The following is a 20,892-nucleotide window of genomic DNA, read 5'->3' on the forward strand; positions in this document are numbered from 1 at the left end:
TTTTAAGCCCTGCCTGTGGCTTAACAGAGGCTTAAACTTATATATACTGTGTAAAAAAAATGTAAATTACGTTTTTAGCAGTAAAAAAATATATATATTAAAAGTAAAAAAATAGCCTTTTCCATTCTCCTCTAAAGTAATGTAAAAAAATAAAATAAATTGGTATCGCTGCATCCATAAAAGTCTGAACTATTACAATATAGCATTATGTAACGTGCATAGTGAATGCTATATATATATATATATATATATATATATATATATATATATATATACTGCCCACAAAGAGCCAAATAAAGCCCACATAGCTTCTACAGAACCTGCAGGGCATCATGGCAGATGACGCTTTTGACACAATCCATTAGGTGATGCATCTTAGAGGACCCATCACCAAAGCGAGGTAAGGCCATAGGAGAGGGGGAAGTTGGGGCCTGGGCAAAACCAAAATGTAGAATTTAGTTTCTGTAATGATAAGAATTTTTTTCAATGTTTTTATTAGAATTTTCTAGCAAAGTAAAATATAAATTGCTAGTATCACAGAGCATTGTACTGATGTATATTCGGATGATAACTAATGTGCAGGTATAAGGGCAGATTCAGACGAACGTTGCGTTTTTGCGTGCGCAAACAACGCAGCGTTTTGCGTGCGCAAAAACCACTTGACAGCTGCGTGTGTCATCCGTGTATGATGCGCGGCTGCGTGATTTTCGCGCAGCCGCCATCATAGAGATGAGGCTAGTCGACGCCCGTCACTGTCCAAGGTGCTGAAAGAGCTAACTGATCGGCAGTAACTCTTTCAGCACCCTCGACAGTGAATGCCGAACACAATATCGAGAAACCTGTTAAAAAAAAAGAAAAAGTTCGTACTTACCGAGAACTTCCCTCCCGGCCGTTGCCTTGGTGACGCGTCCTTGGTGACGCGCCTCTCTTGACATCGGGCCCCACCTCCCTGGATGACGCGGCAGTCCATGTGACCGCTGCAGCCTGTGCTTGGCCTGTGATTGGCTGGAGCTGTCACTTGGACTGAATTGTCATCCCGGGAGGTCAGACTGGAGGAAGAAGTTGGGAGTTATCGGTAAGTCAGAACTTCGTTTTTTTTTTACAGGTTCATGTATATTGGGATCGGAAGTCACTGTCCATGGTGCTGAAACAGTTTAACTCTTTCAGCACCCTGGACAGTGACTATCTCCTGACGTCACGTACCGGAAATTTTTTTGCCGGGTTCGGCCAAAACGAGTTCAAAGACACTCCGTTTGGATGTTTGGAAACAGAAAAGCACGTGGTGCTTTTCTGTTTACATTCATCCTTTTGACAGCTGGTGCGCTGTTTCAGTCGGTTCGCACGGAAGTGCTTCCGTGCGACCTGCGTGGTTTTCACGCACCCATTGACTTCAATGGGTGAGTGATGCGCGAAATACGCGGAGATATTGAGCATGTCGCGCTTTTTGCGCAGCTGACAAACGCTGCGCAAAAAGCACGGACTGTCTGTACTGCCCCATAGACTTGTATTGGTCTGTGCGTGGCGCGTGAAAACCACGTGGCCCGCACGGACCCAATACACGTTCGTGTGAATCCCCCCTTACACTGCAGAAATCATAATTGGGGTAACAATGTTTCTCGTTCTGTGAAACGTTGATCATGAAAGTCCATTATATCATGTTTTCTTGTGTTCTGGGTATTGTCTGCATCAGATTTATATATTTGTATGGTTGGTTCTAGGTGGAGAAAAACGAAAAAGTAAAAGAGAAAATAATAATTTGCGGGAGACATAAGCCATCAAGTGCATGAGTATGTGCATTTTTGCTCGTAATACTGTGCGCAAAATGGACCCGTATTGTGGCCACACAGCCCTATTGACTAACTTTAGCTACGGGTTATGGAGGAAAATCATATAGACTTTACACAAACTCTAAATACGCTTGTGTGCCTGATGCCTGAGGCTGTGCACATAACTATTAGCTGCGTCTCTTTCCCCCTAATTTACACAGTATATTGGACGTGGCATCTTTAGTAGTCTGGGTTAACACGTAGCGGCTACAGAGCAGCCAAAACCGTGCAGATATGTGGTTTTAAAACTGGGGCCACAATGCTTATTTTGGCATTTTTTCAGTACATTTTGGTTTTTATTTTTTTTAAACCGGACAGCGAAACACAGCATTTTGTGATTGTATTGTGTTTGCTAAAAAAAAGAAAAAGGGATATGCATTAACTCTTTAGTTCTTTCTATTTGTTTTTCAATCTTTTTCTATAGATTTGAATATATAAAAAGATAGAAAATAGTGAAAAACATGAATTTTTATAGTTGTCCAATCCATTTTCATATATTGTTAATGTTAGAGGCCATAAAAAAAAAAATTCATATGCAACACACTTAAATACAATGAAGTTCAAAGTCCCAGAAATAATTATTTCACCGACCAGTTGAATGAAGCAAAGACCGTATGGACACTCAAAGTTCATTCCCCCACAGGGATCAAATACTGCAGAACCTTGCCGCTACCACATTGTATAGTAAGTTAACCTGTGTCGGGAGACCTATTGTTGAAGGATACTTAGATAAATGGATGATAGAGAGTGGGGCACATGTACTAATATGTCTGCAGCTCGAATGAGTCGTAAATTGTGTTAACATCTAGCACATTTTGATGTACTTTGGCGCATTTCTTGTTAAACGAGATGTTTGCACCTCACTAGACACTTTTTAAAAGTATTCTGAAAAAGATGTGCTAAAAAAAACTGGCCCAAAAATCTGTAGCAAACTAAGCCAAATCAAAGGTGGTAAAACAAGGAGAAAGGTGTCTAGCAGATCAAGTAAGATGCACCAAATTTATCATACAGCGTTCATCACTGTGATAAATTTGGCGCATCTTCTGACTGCCTTGTCTAAGTTTACACTGTCTAAATATTAGACTGCATTAGTATATATGCCGCAGCGAGTCCTTATTTATAAATATAGGTGAATGAAGACTATTATTTCATGCTCTATTTAGCACATATTAAAAGCTATGCCGTGTAACAATGTCAATGTAATTATAAAAATGCAGTACGATCTGTGGAAGATGTCTAAGAACTTGTTACATGTGATCCAATAAAACTCATGTGACCCAGCTGCCACAATTTGCTGCCTTCCTATCCATTTTAAAATGTGGATTCACGATGGGAACACATTGGGGATTCCTCAGATAATACGCCCTTACCTGAATAAAGCAAAGACACTATGACAGCAGTCACCAATGACTTTTGAAATGTCAACCTTGCTGAATTTTAAATCGATTATGCAATAATAATGTGCATCGCTGATTTCTTTATTAGCCGGATAGTATGTGACCTTCATTATTAAAATAACTTTTGTTCTATTTTCCCATGCCACTAAGGACATGAGAAATCTAGTTTGCTTGTACATTTCACATTTAGACATCAATGATCAATGTCTCATTTGTGAGCAACCGCAATAAAGATCTTTGTTTTTTTTAAGCTTCTTTCAGAGAAAAAAGTTTCCACAAGCTATCAAAGGCTAAATATATTATCATATGTGCTTCATATCATCATAGGTGCTTCAAAAGAGTGCTCTTCTATCAAAGTTGTAGCTAAGCTTTCCTTCACCTGCTGGAAAGTTTCAGCTTGCTGCCATAGCGATTTATGTAAATATACTATATGGACAAAAGTATTTGGACACACCTCTTTACCATTGAATTCAGGTGTGTCATTCAGTCCCATTGCCACAGGTGCATAAAATGAAGCACCTAGCCATGCAGTCCGCCTTTATAAACATTTGTGAAAGAATGGGTCGTTCTAAATAGCTCACTGAATTTGAGCGTGGTAATGTAATAGGACGCCACCGTTGTAACAAGTTAGTTCCTTAAATTCCTTTGCTCCCAAATATACTACGATCAACTGTAAGTGGTGTTATCGCAAAGTGGAGGCGTTTAGGAACCACAGCAACTCAGCCATGAAGTGGCAAACCACGTAAAGTTACAGAGCGGGGTCACAGAGTGCTGAGGTGCATAGTGCATAAAAGTCACCAATGCTTTGCTGACTCAATAACTGTGGAGTTCCAAACCTTCTCTGGCATTAACATCTGCACAAAAACTGTGCCCCGGGAGCTTCATGTTATGGCCGAGCAGCTGCATGCAAGCTTCACATCACCAAGCACAATGCCATGCGTCAGATGGAGTGCTGTAAAGCATGCTGCCACGGAACTCTGGAGCAGTGGAAACGTGTTCTGTGGAGTGATGAATCACATTTCACTATTTGACTGTCTGATGGATGAGTCTGGGTTTGGCGAATACCAGGAGAACGGTACCTGCATGACTGCATTGTGCCAACTGTAAAGTTTGATGGAGGAGGGATAATGCTATGGGGTTGTTTTTCAGGGGTTAGCCTCTAGGGATTTTAGTTACAGTGAAGGCAAATCTTAATGCTGTTTGGGTAAGGCCCTTTTCTGTTCAAGCATGACGGTGCCCCACTGCACAAAGCAAAGGCTTATGGCTGGAAGAGTTTGGTGTGGAAGAACTTGACTGGCCGCACAGAGCCCTGAACTCCACCCCATCTAAAACCATTAGGATGAAGTAGAACGGAGATTGTGAGCCAAGTCCTCTCATCCAACATCTGTGTCTGCCTTACAAATGCTCTTCTGGATGAATATGCACAAATTCCTGCAGAAACACTCCAAAATCTTGAAGAAAGCCTTTCCAGGAGAGTGGACGCTATTTTATCTGTAAAGGGGAAGCAACTCCATAATAATGTCTATCTATTTAGAATGGGATGTCATAAAAGCTCCTGTAGGTATAGTGTGTAGGTGTCACAATGCTTTTGTACATCCATCCCTCCCATAACTATGCCACTGTCCTCTTTCATAACCCATGTGGATTTAGTGATAATAAAGAATTTGTGATCTACAGTATCTATCTATCTATCTATCTATCTATCTATCTATCTATCTATCTATCTATCTATCTATCTATCTATCTATCTATCTATTTATTATCTATCTATCTCATTGTAACATCCGTGGTCGCTGACCACGAACTCCTTCCATCCAGTCGACGCCCTTCTCTCAAGAGATGTCTGCACATACGGCCGTCCTGCTCCACAGTGACTACCAGTGTGCGCGCACAAGCTCAGTCCAGACTTAAGAAACAAGAGCACACGCATGTTGGAGATTGAGCTAATTGCTCACAGAGCACCCTGGTCTATAAGAAGGTCCCAGCCCCATCCTCCCACGCCTGAGCGTTGTTGTCGTATTCCTAGTTTGTCTTGCAAATGGTCCCCTAGTGTTTCCTGCTCCCAGTGTTCCCTGTTCCTGTATCCTGATCTAGTGCCGTGCTGGGCTGTAACCATGCTGTGCTGTATACCATGCCTGTCCTGCTTCTCCACACCTGACGTCTACCTGCTGCCTAGCCTGCCTTGCTACTGTCCGAGCTGCCACAGGTACACTATATGAACTATAGACTCTGACCTGTGCCCGGTTGGCCAGCTGCCACCCACCTATGTGACACTCATATCTATCTATCTATCTATCTATCTATCTATCTATCTATCTATCTATCTATCTATCTATCTATCTATCTATCTATCATCTATCTATCTACCTAAACTGAGCAATGCCTAAAAGAAAGATACAGGGGTGGATAAAGGAAATTAATGTAGGAGGCACTATGGCAAATTTTATTTACTATCATCCCTGCTACAGCTGGCTCAATAGACCACACCAACAGTATCATACCAGTGCATATACAATACCATTAGCTGCAGTGTACATATAACAACATCAGCCATAGTATATATATATAATATCAGAAGTAAATAAACCTGAGTAAAAAGTATATTAACGACAGCCGTAATGCTTTTATAGTAAAGTCAGCTGTAGTACATATATAAAAACATCAGCATACTTACTTGTGCCAGCTTTAAAGTTGTGCCTGTGCCCTCATAACATCAGCCATCATGTATATATTTCCGACAATTACTGAGCCCCATAATGTCAATCATAGTGCCCACTGTGACAAAGCCCCTTAATGCCAAACATAGTTTAATTAACTTACCCCATCCGTGCTTCTAGCCTTTAGCCATTACCAATGTTGTGTGAGAAGGCAGTGAGTGGCTGCTCACTTGAGCCTTCCTCTTGTTTGCAAAAATTTATTCACAGATTGTCACCTGAAAAAGAGGCTTCTGTGAGTGTTTTTTACGTTTGTGTCATTTAAAGCAGTGCAGAAGCTCAGAAATGGGGGAGGGGGGAGGTAATCTCATTTATTACTTCCCCCAAACATATGGGTAGAAGGATGCAAAAGAATAATAATTGCCAATTATTAAAGAAAAGTCATAAGTTAACAGCAAAACAATTTGTAAAGGATTTAACATGAAGCCTTGAGGGAACCCTTAAAGGGAACCTGTCACATTAAAAATGCAGTCCGATCTGCAGGCAGCATGTTATACAAGAGGAGAAGCAGAGAAAATTTATATATAGCTTTGTGGGGAAAGATTCAGTATAAATTGTATTTTTTTTATTATATTGTAACACCCATGGCAACGGGCCGTCGGGATTACTCACCTCCCGACGGCCGCAGCCATGGATCTGTGAGCGCTGGCCCGCATCTCCTCCTCAGGAGACACCAGCGCTCACTCCCGCTTCATTCTGCTGTGTCCCGTAGGGTGCGCGCGCACATGATGTAAATATGTAATTAGCCCATACTTAGAAAGTCTCATTGCCTGAGCGTTGTTGTGTTTACCCGTGTTAGACTTTGCAAATGGTCCCGTAGTGTTTTCCAGTTCCCAGTGTTCCCATACCTGCTGCCTGTATCCTGCATCCCATGCTACCTTGTTCCTGTGTCATAGAGAGTTGGAGTCGTGTTGTGCCACTACGTCTTCTGTGTTACACCGTGCCTGGTGTCGGCCTGCTGCCAAGGTCCCATCTGAGAATACCATCTCTACTGTCTGAATTACCGCAGGTACCCTTATTCGAACTATAGACATTGACTTGGTATCCTGTTGGCGGTACGGCCCAGTGGGTCCACATACCCACAGATTTTGACATATATTTTTCTCATACTGGGTTTAGGAGTCCAGTGGGTGGACTCACTCAATGATTGACAGTCTTTCCTGTGTGAGCTTGCCTACAGATATAACTGTCAATGCTGATTGGACTGCAAATTAGGCAGATTTCTGAATAGTCTTCAATAAAAACCTCTGACCATTTTGTTTCTGCAGAGTCTGTGTAGCTCCTGCACATAGCGTGCTGTGCTGCAGCTTCTGACCAAAATCTGACAGCACACTGCTTTTATTTGGGGGTTATGTCATCTGCTCTCTCTGCTCTCCCTTCTCTCAGTGAAAGAGTCAGCAGCAGGGAGGGGGATGAGTTTGTAAAGGAAAGAGGGGGGAAAACATCCAAATGTTTAGGGAGGGCAGACCACACAGACTAAACTGTTTCAGTGTTTAGATAGGGAGGAAAGCACAGCGGTAGGGAGAGGGGATCGCACAGGCTTTCAGTATAGAGAGAACAGAGAGAACCCACAAACAATCTGCAGGGGGAAGGTGGGGAGACATCACACACTCCTCAGCATCAGCGTCTGGCAGCACAAGAGAGAAGAGAAGCCTTATGGGCTGTAGAAGGTGTAAGCAGTACAGGAATGAACCTGTGCTTGTACATGAGTGGTAATAAAGAGAGCAGCATCCTGGACACACAGAGCTTACATCCAGAATGTATTACTAGGAGGGATAAGTCCACATGAGAAAAATCTGAAACTAGGAGCAGGTTGTTAACTGCATATCAGGGGGTCTGAAAATGAATGACGGAAAGGTGATTGCAGCCTAAATCTAAGTGCAACATTTTTAACTTCAGGTAACTACTTACATATATAAAAATAATGTTTTCCTTGTCAAAGGTATTCATAGCCTTTAGGCCTCCAGTTTCTCCATTCAACTGCAACCTTTCTAGAATATCTCACAATACAAAATTTCAATGTACTCAGAAAAATTTCTATTGTCAAAAATGCTAAAACATAACCCTCAGTAATAATCACAAGCTTCATAACTTTAAGAGTCATTGAAAAAATGAGAAAATGCACAGAAATAAAACTTTTATTGGTATTTAACCAACAAACAAATTTCCAGTTATGGAGTCTTATTTCCTGCATATAAAAAGATAAAGTTTAGAATACTTTACAAATAATAATTTTAAGCTACTATTGTCTTCTACAAAGGAAATATGGCTTCGTATTAGGAAATTTGTTCATTGGTAAAACGCCAGTGAAGCTAATTTTAGCTGATCTACTCCACTATATTGACTACCTGTCAGTCAGCATGCTTTTTCAATAAAGTAAAAAAGAAGGAATTATACTTATGCTATTCTTCTTTCCTGTAGTCCAAGCAGCAGCACAGACACCACTGCTGGTAGGACAGGTGACAAGAAACAATAAAATAATCAATTAACTAGACTATATGTAGATGTAGCCCCATCCCCCTGTGTCTCTTAAAAAGAATACCAGAAATGCAGATAAACAAAATATTTTAATGGAAGGGAACAACAATGCTGTGCTGCTGCTTGGACTACAGGAAAGAAGAATAGCGTAAGTATAATTCCTTCTTTTCCTGGTCGTCCTACGCAGCAACACAGAAACCAATGGGATATAGCAAGATCATATTGGTGGGCAAATTGAAGACAAAACTGTACGTCCAAAGGCTGCTTCCTCTGAAGCCCCAATGTCCAGTCTATAGTGCTTCATGAAGGTGTTCGGTTGAGACCAAGAAGCTGCCGAACAGATTCTCTCCAATGGAAACATCCTCTTTCTGCCCACGAAGCTGCCATAGCACGCTTTGAATGAGCACAAACTTTTTCAGGAGGCGGTTCTTTTCCTAATTTATAACAAAGGATAATAGTCTCTCTTAGCCATCTGTCTAGCATAGCTTTGGATGCTTTAAATCCTTTCTTCCTTGGAAGGAACATGACAAACAGATTCTCCACCTTCCTAAAGGACCTAGTCCTTTCAAGATAATCTTGTAGCGCTCTTCCTATGTCCAGTGCCTGAAGATTCTGCGCTAAAGCCTCTGACTCTTTCATCAAAAATGATGGTAAACATATTTTCTGATTAATATTCACCATTGACGGTACCTTCGGGCGAAAGGTTGGTAGACTTCTCAGAACTACTCTTCCTGGAAAAAAAGAAATATATGGTTCCCTACATGCCAGGGCCTGGATGTCGCTTATTCTTTTTGCTGATGTAATTGCACTCAAAAATAATACCTTGTATTTAAGCATCTTTAGATCCAAATCTTGTAAGGGCTCAAAGGGAGGGCCTGCAAGTGCTCTTAACACCAATGGAAGGTTCCATGTAGGATATGGCTCTAAGACCCTTGGTCTGAGCCTCCTTGTTGCTGTCATGAATCTCTTCACCAGCGATTCTTTAGCCCAAGACTTTCCTGACCAGGCTGACAAAGCTGATATTTGGCCTGCCAGAGAGCCTGGTTTTAACCCCTGGTCAACCCCTGGTTCAGTCTTCCCCTAATTAAACGCCCATCTTTTGAAAGTTTCCGCTACTCTCTTGTAGATCTTGGTAGTTGCACATCCTCTGGACTGCATCAAGGTCTCTATAACAGAGGCTTGGAGTCCAAGCTCATTTAATATGGGCCTGTCAATTTCCGGGCTGTCAGTCTGATCATTTAGACATTTGGACAGTATAGATTCCCCTGTAACAACAGGTCAGGGCGGTGAGGTAGTTCCCAGAAATTGCTCCTGGACAACTGGATTAGCCTGGGCAATCATACCCGTTTTGGCCAGCATTGTATGATTGCTTTAATTGAGGACTGGTCTTTTCAGATCTTCGTTAACACTCTCATAATCATTGGAATCGGGGGGAAGACATCAGATCTATCACTGGATTCCCCATTCTGCAGATTATCTGGTTGAAAACTTCTGGGTTCAATTCCCACTCCCCTGGAATGACTTGTTGATGACTGAGTCTGTCTGCCCATACATTATTGACTCCTCTGATGTGGATTGCCACTAGATCCTTTACATGGACCTCTGCCCATCTCATGATCTGTGCTGTCTCTTTCTGTAAAAGGATGGATCTGGTGCCACCCTGTCTGTTCAGATAACTGACAGTCACGATATTGTCTGATTGAATCTTCACGTCCTTGCCTTCTAATAAGGGCTGGAAATGCCTTAAGGCGTTTGGGACTGCTAACAGCTTCTTTAGATTTGAAGATATGCTTGTTGTTGGGGGGTCCAATGCCCCTGCATTCTCTGACCCATTATGCGGGCTCCCCATCCAGTCCCTGAAGCATCGGTTGTCAAAATCGTCCACCTCGGTGACTTTATTCACTTGCCGTTCACCGAGCTCAGCCACCATTCTAAATCCTCTCTGGTGGTAGAAGGAATCACCATGCACTCCTCTAGAGACTCTGTGGATCTGTTCCATTGAGATAGCAGATTCTGTTGGAGATCCCTCATGTGCGCTCTGGCCCATGGGATCGCTTCTATTGCTGAAGCCATCAGTCCAAGAGTCTTCATCACCTAGCGAAATTAAACCACCTTGATCAGCGTCAATTCTGCAACATGGGTAGTTAAATTGTGACGTCTCTCCTCCGAGAGGGCAACTGTCATACTTTTTGGAATCGAGGATGAATCCTAGAAACCGGCACCTTTGTGCAGGAATTAAATTGGATTTTGTCCTGTATACAAGCCAACCTAGGTTGATCAAAAAGGTGACTCTCCATCAGACTTGGCTATTAAGAGCCAGTCGTCTAAATATGTAACTATTGTTATACCTTTTGTTCTTAGCTTCACTATCATGGCAGCTATCACCTTTGTAAAGATCCACGGGGATGAAGATAGGCCGAACGGAAGGCATGTATACTGGAAGTGTCTCATGACAACCTTTTCCAGTAAGTCCACCTTTAAAAATTTCCTGCAAGATCTTCTTATGGGTATATGAAGATACACTTCCATTAGATCCAGCGTCGCCATGAAATCTCCTTCCTTTAATAAGGCTGTTGCAGATCTTATGGTTTCCATATGAAACCTTTTGTTTCCTTACAAAAGTATTTAGGTATCTCAGGTCTAAAATGACCCGAAACCTCCCGTTTGGTTTTGGAACCAGGAATAGGGGGAATAAACCCCCTTGCCTCTTGAAGCTAGTGGAATTTCTTCCAATACTCCTTTGTGGATAAATTCTCTGATAGATGTTCTGAGAGCTTCCCTTGCCTTGAGGTCTGAGGGGAAAACTGTGACTTGAAACTTTGCTTGTGGAGGAAATTGAAAATCTATTGTATAACCCTCTGAGATAACTCGCACTATCCAGGGATCTAAGCCTTGATACCACCAAACTGAAGCAAAAGCTAGAAGTCTTCCCCCCACCGGACGGAAGGCTGGCGTAAGAAGTTGTAGGAGGAGGAGAAGGATTGATTAGATATCCCTCTTCCCCGTGACATACGAAAAGTTCCCCTTTGGGAAGTCGTGCCTCTTTCCTCAAAACGAAAATTTTCTCTGAGGTTCCTAGAACCCATCGCTGATGAGGACCCTCTACGAGCAAATCTTCTTCTAGAGACTTCCCCTTCCTATCTGAGAGTTTTTCCATGAGTTTATCTAACTCCTCTCCAAATAGCCTCCCAGGCTTATATTCCATTGCACATAATGCGTTTTTGGACTTCCAGTCATTCGACCTGCCACAGATAAAGCCATATTTCTGGCTGCTAACCTTAACGACTGACTGGAGACATCACTAAGAAAGTCTGTAGCTAAAGACATATACCTAAAAACCCTCAAGAGCTCATCCCTCTGGAATCCTTCCTGAATGTCATCCTGCAACTGAGCTAGCCAACTCTTAAGACTCTTATTTACCGCTGAACTAGCAATTGCTACTTTAGACTGTGCCACTGCAGAATCATATGACCTCCTGAAAGCTGAGTCGGCTTTACGATCAAGGGGCTCTCTAAGACTTGCTCCGTCCTCCACCGGCACTAGGGTACGGGTGGACAATTTTGCCACAGCTACATCAATAGGGAACATTAACTTGAATCTTTTATTTATTACTGGAGCTCTATCTGGGGTGCTCCACTCTCTCTTCATAAATTGTTTAGTTGAGTCATCTATAGCAAAAGCTTTAGGTTTTCTGTTTACTTCTTGCTCCTCCGAGGGTATCTCCGGCTCGTCTGCTCTGACTGCCCGAATCAGCCTGTTTATCTTTTCTAGAGGGAATATAGCCTCCATCGGATCTTCCGCTCCCTCTGAGGCTGACGTCCAGTACTTGTAGCTCTCCATAAGACAACATAGACGCATCCTCCCTGAAGGTCCTTGTCTTAGGGCTAAGCCTACGATTAGATGACGTCTGAGATTGAGCAGATCCTAGTTCTTTTATGGATTCGGTTACACATTCTCTAATGAAAGCTTGCATGTCTCTCGATATGGCGGTCTGACCGCTTTGCCTCAGCAGACAATATCTGCATAATTTCTCTTGACAACGGTCAGGTAAGGGTGTATCACAGGTATTACAAATTAAGTTCCTTCTCTTAGAAGACACTTTTCCGTTTCTTCGCTCATATCTTCTTGAGTCCTCAGAACCTTGACTGGACATCTGATAACAAAAACACATAAATGTAATAATGATCCCAAGTCTAACTGAAGAAAGTTTTCTTCTTCTCCTTTGCAACTAACTTTGAAAGGGCCAGCAGACAAATCAGCAGCCTATGAGGAAATTCTTCACAGGCAACTAACTGATCAGACTGGGGCTTTAAATACTGCAGGAAACAAAGGACCCCTCCCAGTGGGAAGAACCCACTGGTTTGGCAACTCCCCCTCTTTAGTAGGAACTTCTTCTGGAAGAATAAAACGCCCTACCCAAGAAACAGGGGAGAGACACCTAAAGACTGTCCTTTCTATAAGAGAAAAACCTCTAAACTTGAAGCTCTTTTAATCCCTGCATATAAATTGATTGCAGAGCGCAGTCTCTAGCTCCGCCCCCTGATCGGCATCAGGAGTGGATGAATAACCAATCAGGAGCGCCGCCACCAAAAAGATGGCAGCGCCCATGAACGAGACTAGATCCAGCTAGAGGAGTGCTGCTGATGTCACTCAGCTCCGCCCCCAGGAATCTTACTGGCTAATCACGTTACAGCAAGCAGATCCTACATCTTGTGCTGTGAACACTAAAAACAATGGCCGAGGTAAAGAAAATGAGGAAAATAAACCCCTGGACGCCACTACTGGCAAGAAGTTCAGCAAAGCTTCCCCCTGCCAGGAAAGGGACCTGGGAAAAGGGGAACAACCACCTTTAGGAAACAGAACCACCATATCACCTGTCATCACCAACGGTAGGAAAAAAAAGACACAGGGGGGTGAGCTTAGGTCCCTACATATAGTCTAGTTAATTGATTATTTTATTGTTTCTTGTCACCTGGCCTACCAGCAGTGGGGTATTAACCCATTGGTTTCTGTGCTGCTGTGTAGGACGACCAGGAAAACAAGTTTTTTGTCAGTGCATATTGCCAGAACCTATGTCAAAAGGCCACTCTTTCAACATAGGTCGGGCCAACTATAGTCTATAAACACATGTAAGCATAGCTGTTTATTGGCCTTTTCCTTGGCGATGACCACCCTCCCAAAAGACTGGTTTTCTTTCTGCAATTTTAAATGTTTGATTTTAAAAGATTTCTACAGTATGTACCTTTTAAAAGCAGACATAAAGAATAAATGCCCTTTGATTTGGAGAAATGTAATCGAGCAAGTCAAAAATTTTGCCATGGAAATATAATCCTTATCCTATGTAAAATAATTTAAGTAAACTTTGTAGCAAAGTGCTTTATATATAGCACTTATTTGGTAAGCCATGCATCTTTAATCCTTTGTTTACCCTCGGTTCACGCTACCTTGTCATCTGGCCACCATTAGCAGCTAGGACCGAATAGCAGGAATAGCTATGTAGACATTCGATACTTGACAGGCCAGTTAGGTCTTGAATGTTCATAAAGAATGGGATTCTTCTGCCACCATCACTGAAGATCAGGAAAAGTAAATGCTCGGTATGTTTTTGTAAATATTGCGTGAGTATATAATTAAGGTTATAAATATTTTTTTATCAAAGTCAACCCTTTTTTACGTTTAACTCCTAAATAATTACAAAAAGGAGAAGTTGTCCTTTAAGAAATGATCAGTCCCTGATTGCTGAAAATATGTGTGGTAGATATAATTAATAGCTCCCGAAAACTGTCAGATAATGCAAACTGCCAGACGACGTGAGCAGGAAATGGGAAAACTCTAACAGCAGAAATCATTTAATCAAAAATATACATATATATCTTGCAGTTGATTTATCATTGCCTCCTATCACTTTGCAGGCAGAGCTCATAATAAATGCCTGCTATACATCATCTGCATTGCACTATGTCTTACATTTTTGGTGAGGTTTTATCAATCAGTGTCAAGCAAAAGAATTACAGTGTATATCAATTGTTTATGTTCTATTAGTTTTGTATTACATATAACTATCACTTAGTAGGCAGAGACAAATCGGAATAAGATGTGTCATAAAGCATATTCATTGTTATACAGGTTACATGTTATGTGTTGATATTTATTAAAGGTGTCACAGAACTCTAATGTAAATTTCATGCAATCTATATGAAAAGACGCAATGAGTAGTTTAACCCTTGAACCACCGCGTCTAGCTGTAAACTTAGATTTGCCACAATGTAAAGACTGATCAGGTGGTGTTTTTACGGTTTACAAGCCATAAGATACAAGGATGGTTCTTGATTTATACTGACATGCAGTAAAGTAACCTATATAGTATGTACACTGTATGACTGCATGAAAATGAATAGAATGTGACTTCTGAATTTCAGTATATATAAAAAAAATAAATATATATATATATATATATATGTATGTATGTGTACATAAATATATATATATATATATATATATATATATATATATATATATATATATATATATATATATACTTATCTCTTGTTGTTGTTATTATATTGCTTATAACATATGGTATTATGTTTCATGCAGACAGTAGAAGTGCCTAGAAAATAAAGGTTTTTTTTCCTTTGGTGGATCTGTATGTTTCTTAAGAAGGGACATGACTTTTCTTGTGTTTGAGCAGAAAACATAAGTGCACCCTGTAACAAATAAATGTAAAACGCATTGGCTTGCAGCGATGGGATATGTATTACTTATACATATCAAGTTGGTAACAGGACATAAATACTGCACTAAAGCCTCCATTTGTAATTTGTCCTGAACATTTCCAAAGCTATGAAATATAAATGACATTTTGTAATGGCCCTTTGTGTTGGGGTCTACTGGGGAAATATTGTTCTCTCTGAGACAAAGTAAATTGCAATGGTTCCTGAAGGGACTTGACTTTTTTACAGGAAAATACATTTAATCTGACACACTTACTCTAATGATCTTCTGTGTTATCTTTTATTGAACAATAGTCTTCAAGGTTCAGCATGCTTTTTAGTGCACTGACATTACATTTCAATGCCTGTATGGAAGTAGGCCAAGACACTGTTCAGTGGTTTGGAAAAGAATGAGAATTTAAGGAGAGCTACCTGGATTAAAGGGGTGGTCTGAATATGATTTTATTCAATTCAACTCTGTATTGTAGGTCATGATGGCTCTTTTTACTGCCTTTTATTTTTTACACTTTGTAAGTTACTAATCTCAAGTAATATTTAGAAATCAAACTGATCTATAAACTGTGAATTTTGAATGGAAAATTAAATACATATTAAATAATGCTAAAAATTAATATTAAATAATCATAGAGATGTGATTGTAATGGCACAAAAGTGATCTTACTGCTGGAGAAGTAATGAATACTTACGCTGACCAGGACCGTAGCGTTAATGGCTCCTCTCCGTCAGGTTCTTCTGCTGGGAAGTGGTGGGCGGTACTTGTAGCAGACATGCTTGCGTCACATCTGCTACAAGCATAGGTTGAAGAAGTAAGTAAGCGTTGTGGGCGGAACTTGTAGTACATGTGCGTGTGTCACATCTGCTACGAGCAAAAGTATTTTTTTTTATGTCAGTGGATGAGCGGAGTGTCCCGGCACCCCTGGCCGGTTCTCACGGCACCCCAGTTGGGAAACACTGAACTTAAGAGTAATACTCCATTAGAAGTGAATGGAAACCAAGAAAGCCATGCTTGCACTACTTTTCCTATTGACTTATATTGGAGTATGACTTTTAACAATCACAATTTAAATAGCAGAACAGTCACATCACTTTTTTGTGTCCTGTAGCCCAACACTTGCTGAAATCATAAAATTGAAGTTGTTGTCTAACCCTGACCTTACAAGTATTTTCTGGGTATTTAAAAAAAATGGTCTAAAATAGAAAAAACAAAAACTTTTGTAGTTCCTGTTCCCCCGCTTCCACTCTTTAGGTCCCTCACCACTACAGAGTTTATGAACCTGTGCAGCAATGTGTCATTGATAGGAATAATTGGATGATTGGCAGTAGCCTGTACTTAGGATATTCTCCCATGGACAACATGTCACAACAGCAGTAAGGGACCCGAAGAGCGGGGAGGGGGACAAAAAAGAACCAGAAGGAGAGGGTGCTTTAGCCATAAAAGGGAAGTTACAATGCAGCTGTATTTCACCAACCTTAGGCCTTATTCAGACGAATGTGGGGAAAAGCGGACATTTTTCAAGTCCGGATTGCCCCCGTGAGGGTCCCGTTTCCACGGATCCCCATAGACTTGAGTCTATGGAGGGATCCGTGAAAATTTAAAGAAAATTGGACATGTTCTATTTTTCAACTGACCCTTCACCAGGTCCGTTGAAACAACGGCCGTGTGATTGGCCCCATTAAAATACATGTGTCAGTGTGACGGCCATTGTTTTAACGCCCGTCACACTGACGTATTCAATGTTCGTCTGAATAAGCCCTTAGAATGTGTTTTCCAGAAGCACAGGAGAGACTAAATGAGGTTGGACAAACTAATCTTCTTAATCACTTTAAAACTAACATTAATATTAATTAGTATTTCAATCATTTTATGGAATAATTACATACGGTGGTAAGCTGTTATAAATTGTAAGTATTTAAATAGTTAGTAGAGAATTGATTTTACATTTCCTATTTGATAGCCCAGCTTTGTACCGCACATCAAAAGCTTTGCCAATTCTTTTATGTGACACTTTAGCTTACTCTGCTACTTACATTGTTACCATTTTGGAGAGGTGAAATTGACCCATGACAACAGGTTCAAGTTGTCCTGGACAAGAGCATTCTTATCATCCTGAGACACCCAGATTACAGCAGAGTGTTTGGGGCAATTGTTCTTATTTAAGATGCAGAGGCAGTCAGCTGAGTGATAATCTATGTTCTCAGAGTGATAAGTATACTGCAAATCCGTCTATCCAACCTCACTCTTCAGTGCCAAAGCACACAAGGGATGGATAACATTACACATATATGCTTCATGCCAAGTGCCAACATTATTGTGCCACAGCCTCCATAGTGTGATACATTTGATCAGATGGGTCTTTTGATTATAGATCAAAAGAAGAGTTGTATTTATACATGGTGTCACAGCAGAGGTCAATACATCTTGTAGAATAAAAACAGGAGATTGTAATTTCCAACAACTAACTCTGTTCTATCATTCTCTTACCTTAGAAAACATAACTTTAGACCAATTGTATTTGTAACGGTAAAAACGCAAATGACATGTCCTTCCAAATTTTTATTTTTTTGTCATACCTTTTGGTTACTGTTAGTATAATATCTGAAAACAATTGAAATACCCTAATAAAAATAATATTTCAAAACTACCAAATTTGTATAACTGATTTTAGCAATATATGACAATTGGAATATATATTTTTTTTCTATGTAACATGCTAAATAATGTATGCAAGATAGAAGCAGCAATACAGACAAATAAATACCACGCAATTTTCACTGAACTGCTACCTATAAGAGATAAATAAATTAAATAAAGTAAACATTTCCCAACGGACATGAAAGGCTATATTTACAGCTTGTGCTGGCCAAGGAGCTGAGAGGGAATACAACTCCATTCTGTAATTGTGTTGCCCTTTCCCTTGGAATCTAATATAATAATACTCAAGTACAGCATGCAAATCTTGTTGATATATAATGCCCAAATAACAGTGCCATACAGTGCCAAAATACCAATGCTAAACAGTGGCCAAATAACTTTGCTATAAAGTATCCTCCTAATACCACCATAAAATGTTCAATTAACAGAGCCATATCTTGCTCTAATAATGCTCTAAAATGGTGATCAAATAATATATAGCACAAAAGAAAGGCAAGTAGAAAATTGGAGTAGGACAATTGTAAAGCATACCTTTTATTAAATAAAAAAAATAAAAATATATGTGCACATATATATATATATAGCAAAAGAAAATTTGCAGCACTCCAATGTGAAAAAAATGGTGATTTATTCAGTCCAAATATAACAGCAACGTTTCAATCCTACAATAGGATCTTTATCAAGCCTAGTGACACATCTAATACTGCAAACATATATAGGGTTGAGGCCACTTTGCATAATTGGTCTCATTACAATACAATAAAGTGCTAAGTGCATAAGATCTTGGTTAGTGACTGGTTTAAGGTATCAATATAAACAATAAATCTGATACATAAAGTGCACAAGTGCATTTACAATAATGTTACATAATACAACAATCATTAAAAACAACTGATTAAGACATAATCATTTATGCCTTAGCAGTGTATATACACATGTGCACTTTATGTATCATATTTATTGTTTATATTGATACCTTAAACCAGTCACTAACCAAGATCTTATGGACTTAGCATTTTATTATATTGTAATGAGACCAATTATGCAAAGTGGTCTCAACCCTATATATGTTTGCAGTAGTAGATGTGTCACTAGGCTTGATAAAGATCCTATTGTAGGATTGAAACGTTGCTGTTGTATTTGGACTGAATAAATCACCATTTTTTTCACATTGGAGTGCTGCAAATTTTCTTTTGCTATATCTGACATTCCGTCCAAGGATCGGGACGTTTTGCTGGGCACCTGGTCATCGATTTCTTTGTGAGTGCTGCTGCTTTCTCTTTTATATATATATATATATATATATATATATAGAGAAAAATGTAGAGCGTAGTAACGGCACCAGGACTTCAAGATGGATGAAAGCAAAAGTGGATTTATTTCACCTCAACACAGCAACGTTTCGGTTCAACAGGAACCTTTCTCAAGCCATAGTAAACTGAATAAAGTGTCAAACATTTATAGGAGGAGCATACATCAATTGGTAATAAAACAATTACATGTGTAAATCCATCAAAATATGTACAAAACATATACCAGTATTGAATGAAAACATTTCATAAGGTGCAGATCACTTTTCCACTGTGAAATATACAAAAGCAATAGAATATACATACAAAATGTAGTGATAATTACAAGAAGACACTATAAATAAGGACAATTTCCGATAATTGGAAGCAGGCAGAAGCTAATTATAATAAAGCACCAATGTACTCACTGTAAATCATTCAATCTGTGAAGAGATGACAAGTGCGTCCGACACACACATGTGTGCGTCTAGTACGCATGTCCAAAGATGGCGCCCAAACCGGATGTTTACATCCGGTGGAACGCATCAGATAGCAGGTTCCTACTGCGCACGCGCCACGACGGAGCTTGCGTTCCACCGCTCCTGCGCATGCGCCAGCCGGAACTAAGCTATTCAAAACCTAAGGATGTCCGAAAATAGCACAATATCCAAAATTAGACCATAATCGACACAATGCATTGGACTCAATTGTCCTTCCATAATGAATTTATGCAGATATTCAATCGCCTATACAGATAGTAAGGCTAGAGCAAATACAAATGTGTACAAGATGCAAAGCTGCTGATGTAGTATACGACCCCCTAGTGGTAGAGAACTAAATCTACATGTCATATTATCTAAATATGATATGATTGTAAATATCAATGGGAATATTACGAATATTCTATTAAAGGGAACTTTAAACACTCCAAGCAAGGATATCAGATAGTCCCAATAAATAGCAAGGCAGAGAGAAACACAGTATCTACCAGTATCGAGACACTTTGTTGAGAAGAAGCATAGTTTATCACAGTTGCTTGGAGTGTTTAAAGTTCCCTTTAAGGGCGGGTTCACACATGGCGGAATTGCACTTAAATTCCGCTGCGGACACTCCGCAGCGTTAATCCGCAGCGGAGCCGTTTCTACATTGACTTTCACTTTAATTTAGCAGTGTTCGTTTACACGATGCGTACAATTCCGCTGCGGAGCATAGGCTGCGGAGCGGAATTTGGTGTCCGCAGCATGCTCTGTCTGTTGCGGAGCAGTGGCGGACTCATGGCGGAATTTCTCCATTGACTTCAATGGAGATTCAAAGTTCCGCAATGAAGTCCGCAGCTGTCATGCACATGTCATGTGTGCTGCGGATGCGTCTTGCTTTTTTTACTTGACATTTCTTCATTCTGGCTGGACCTATGTATTTCTAGGTCTACAGCCAGACTGAGGAAGTCAATGGGGCTCCCGTAATGACGGGAGCGTTGCTAGGAGACGTCAGTAAATAGTCACTGTCTAGGGTGCTGAAAGAGTTAAGCGATCGGCAGTAACTGTTTCTGCACCCGGGACAGTGACTACCGATCCCAATATACATGTATCTGTAAAAAAAAATGAAGTTCGTACTTACCGAGAACTCCCTGTTTCTGTCTCCAGTCCGGCCTCCCAGGATGACGTTTCAGTGTAAGTGACGGCTGCAGCCAATCACAGGCCAAGCACAGGCTGCAGCGGTCACATGGACTGGCGCGTCATCCAGGGAGGTCGGGCTGGATGCCGAAGGAGGGACGCGTCATAAAGACAACGGGCGGTAAGTA

This window comes from Rhinoderma darwinii, chromosome 5 (assembly GCF_050947455.1).
Source record: "Rhinoderma darwinii isolate aRhiDar2 chromosome 5, aRhiDar2.hap1, whole genome shotgun sequence".
NCBI lineage: Eukaryota > Metazoa > Chordata > Amphibia > Anura > Rhinodermatidae > Rhinoderma > Rhinoderma darwinii.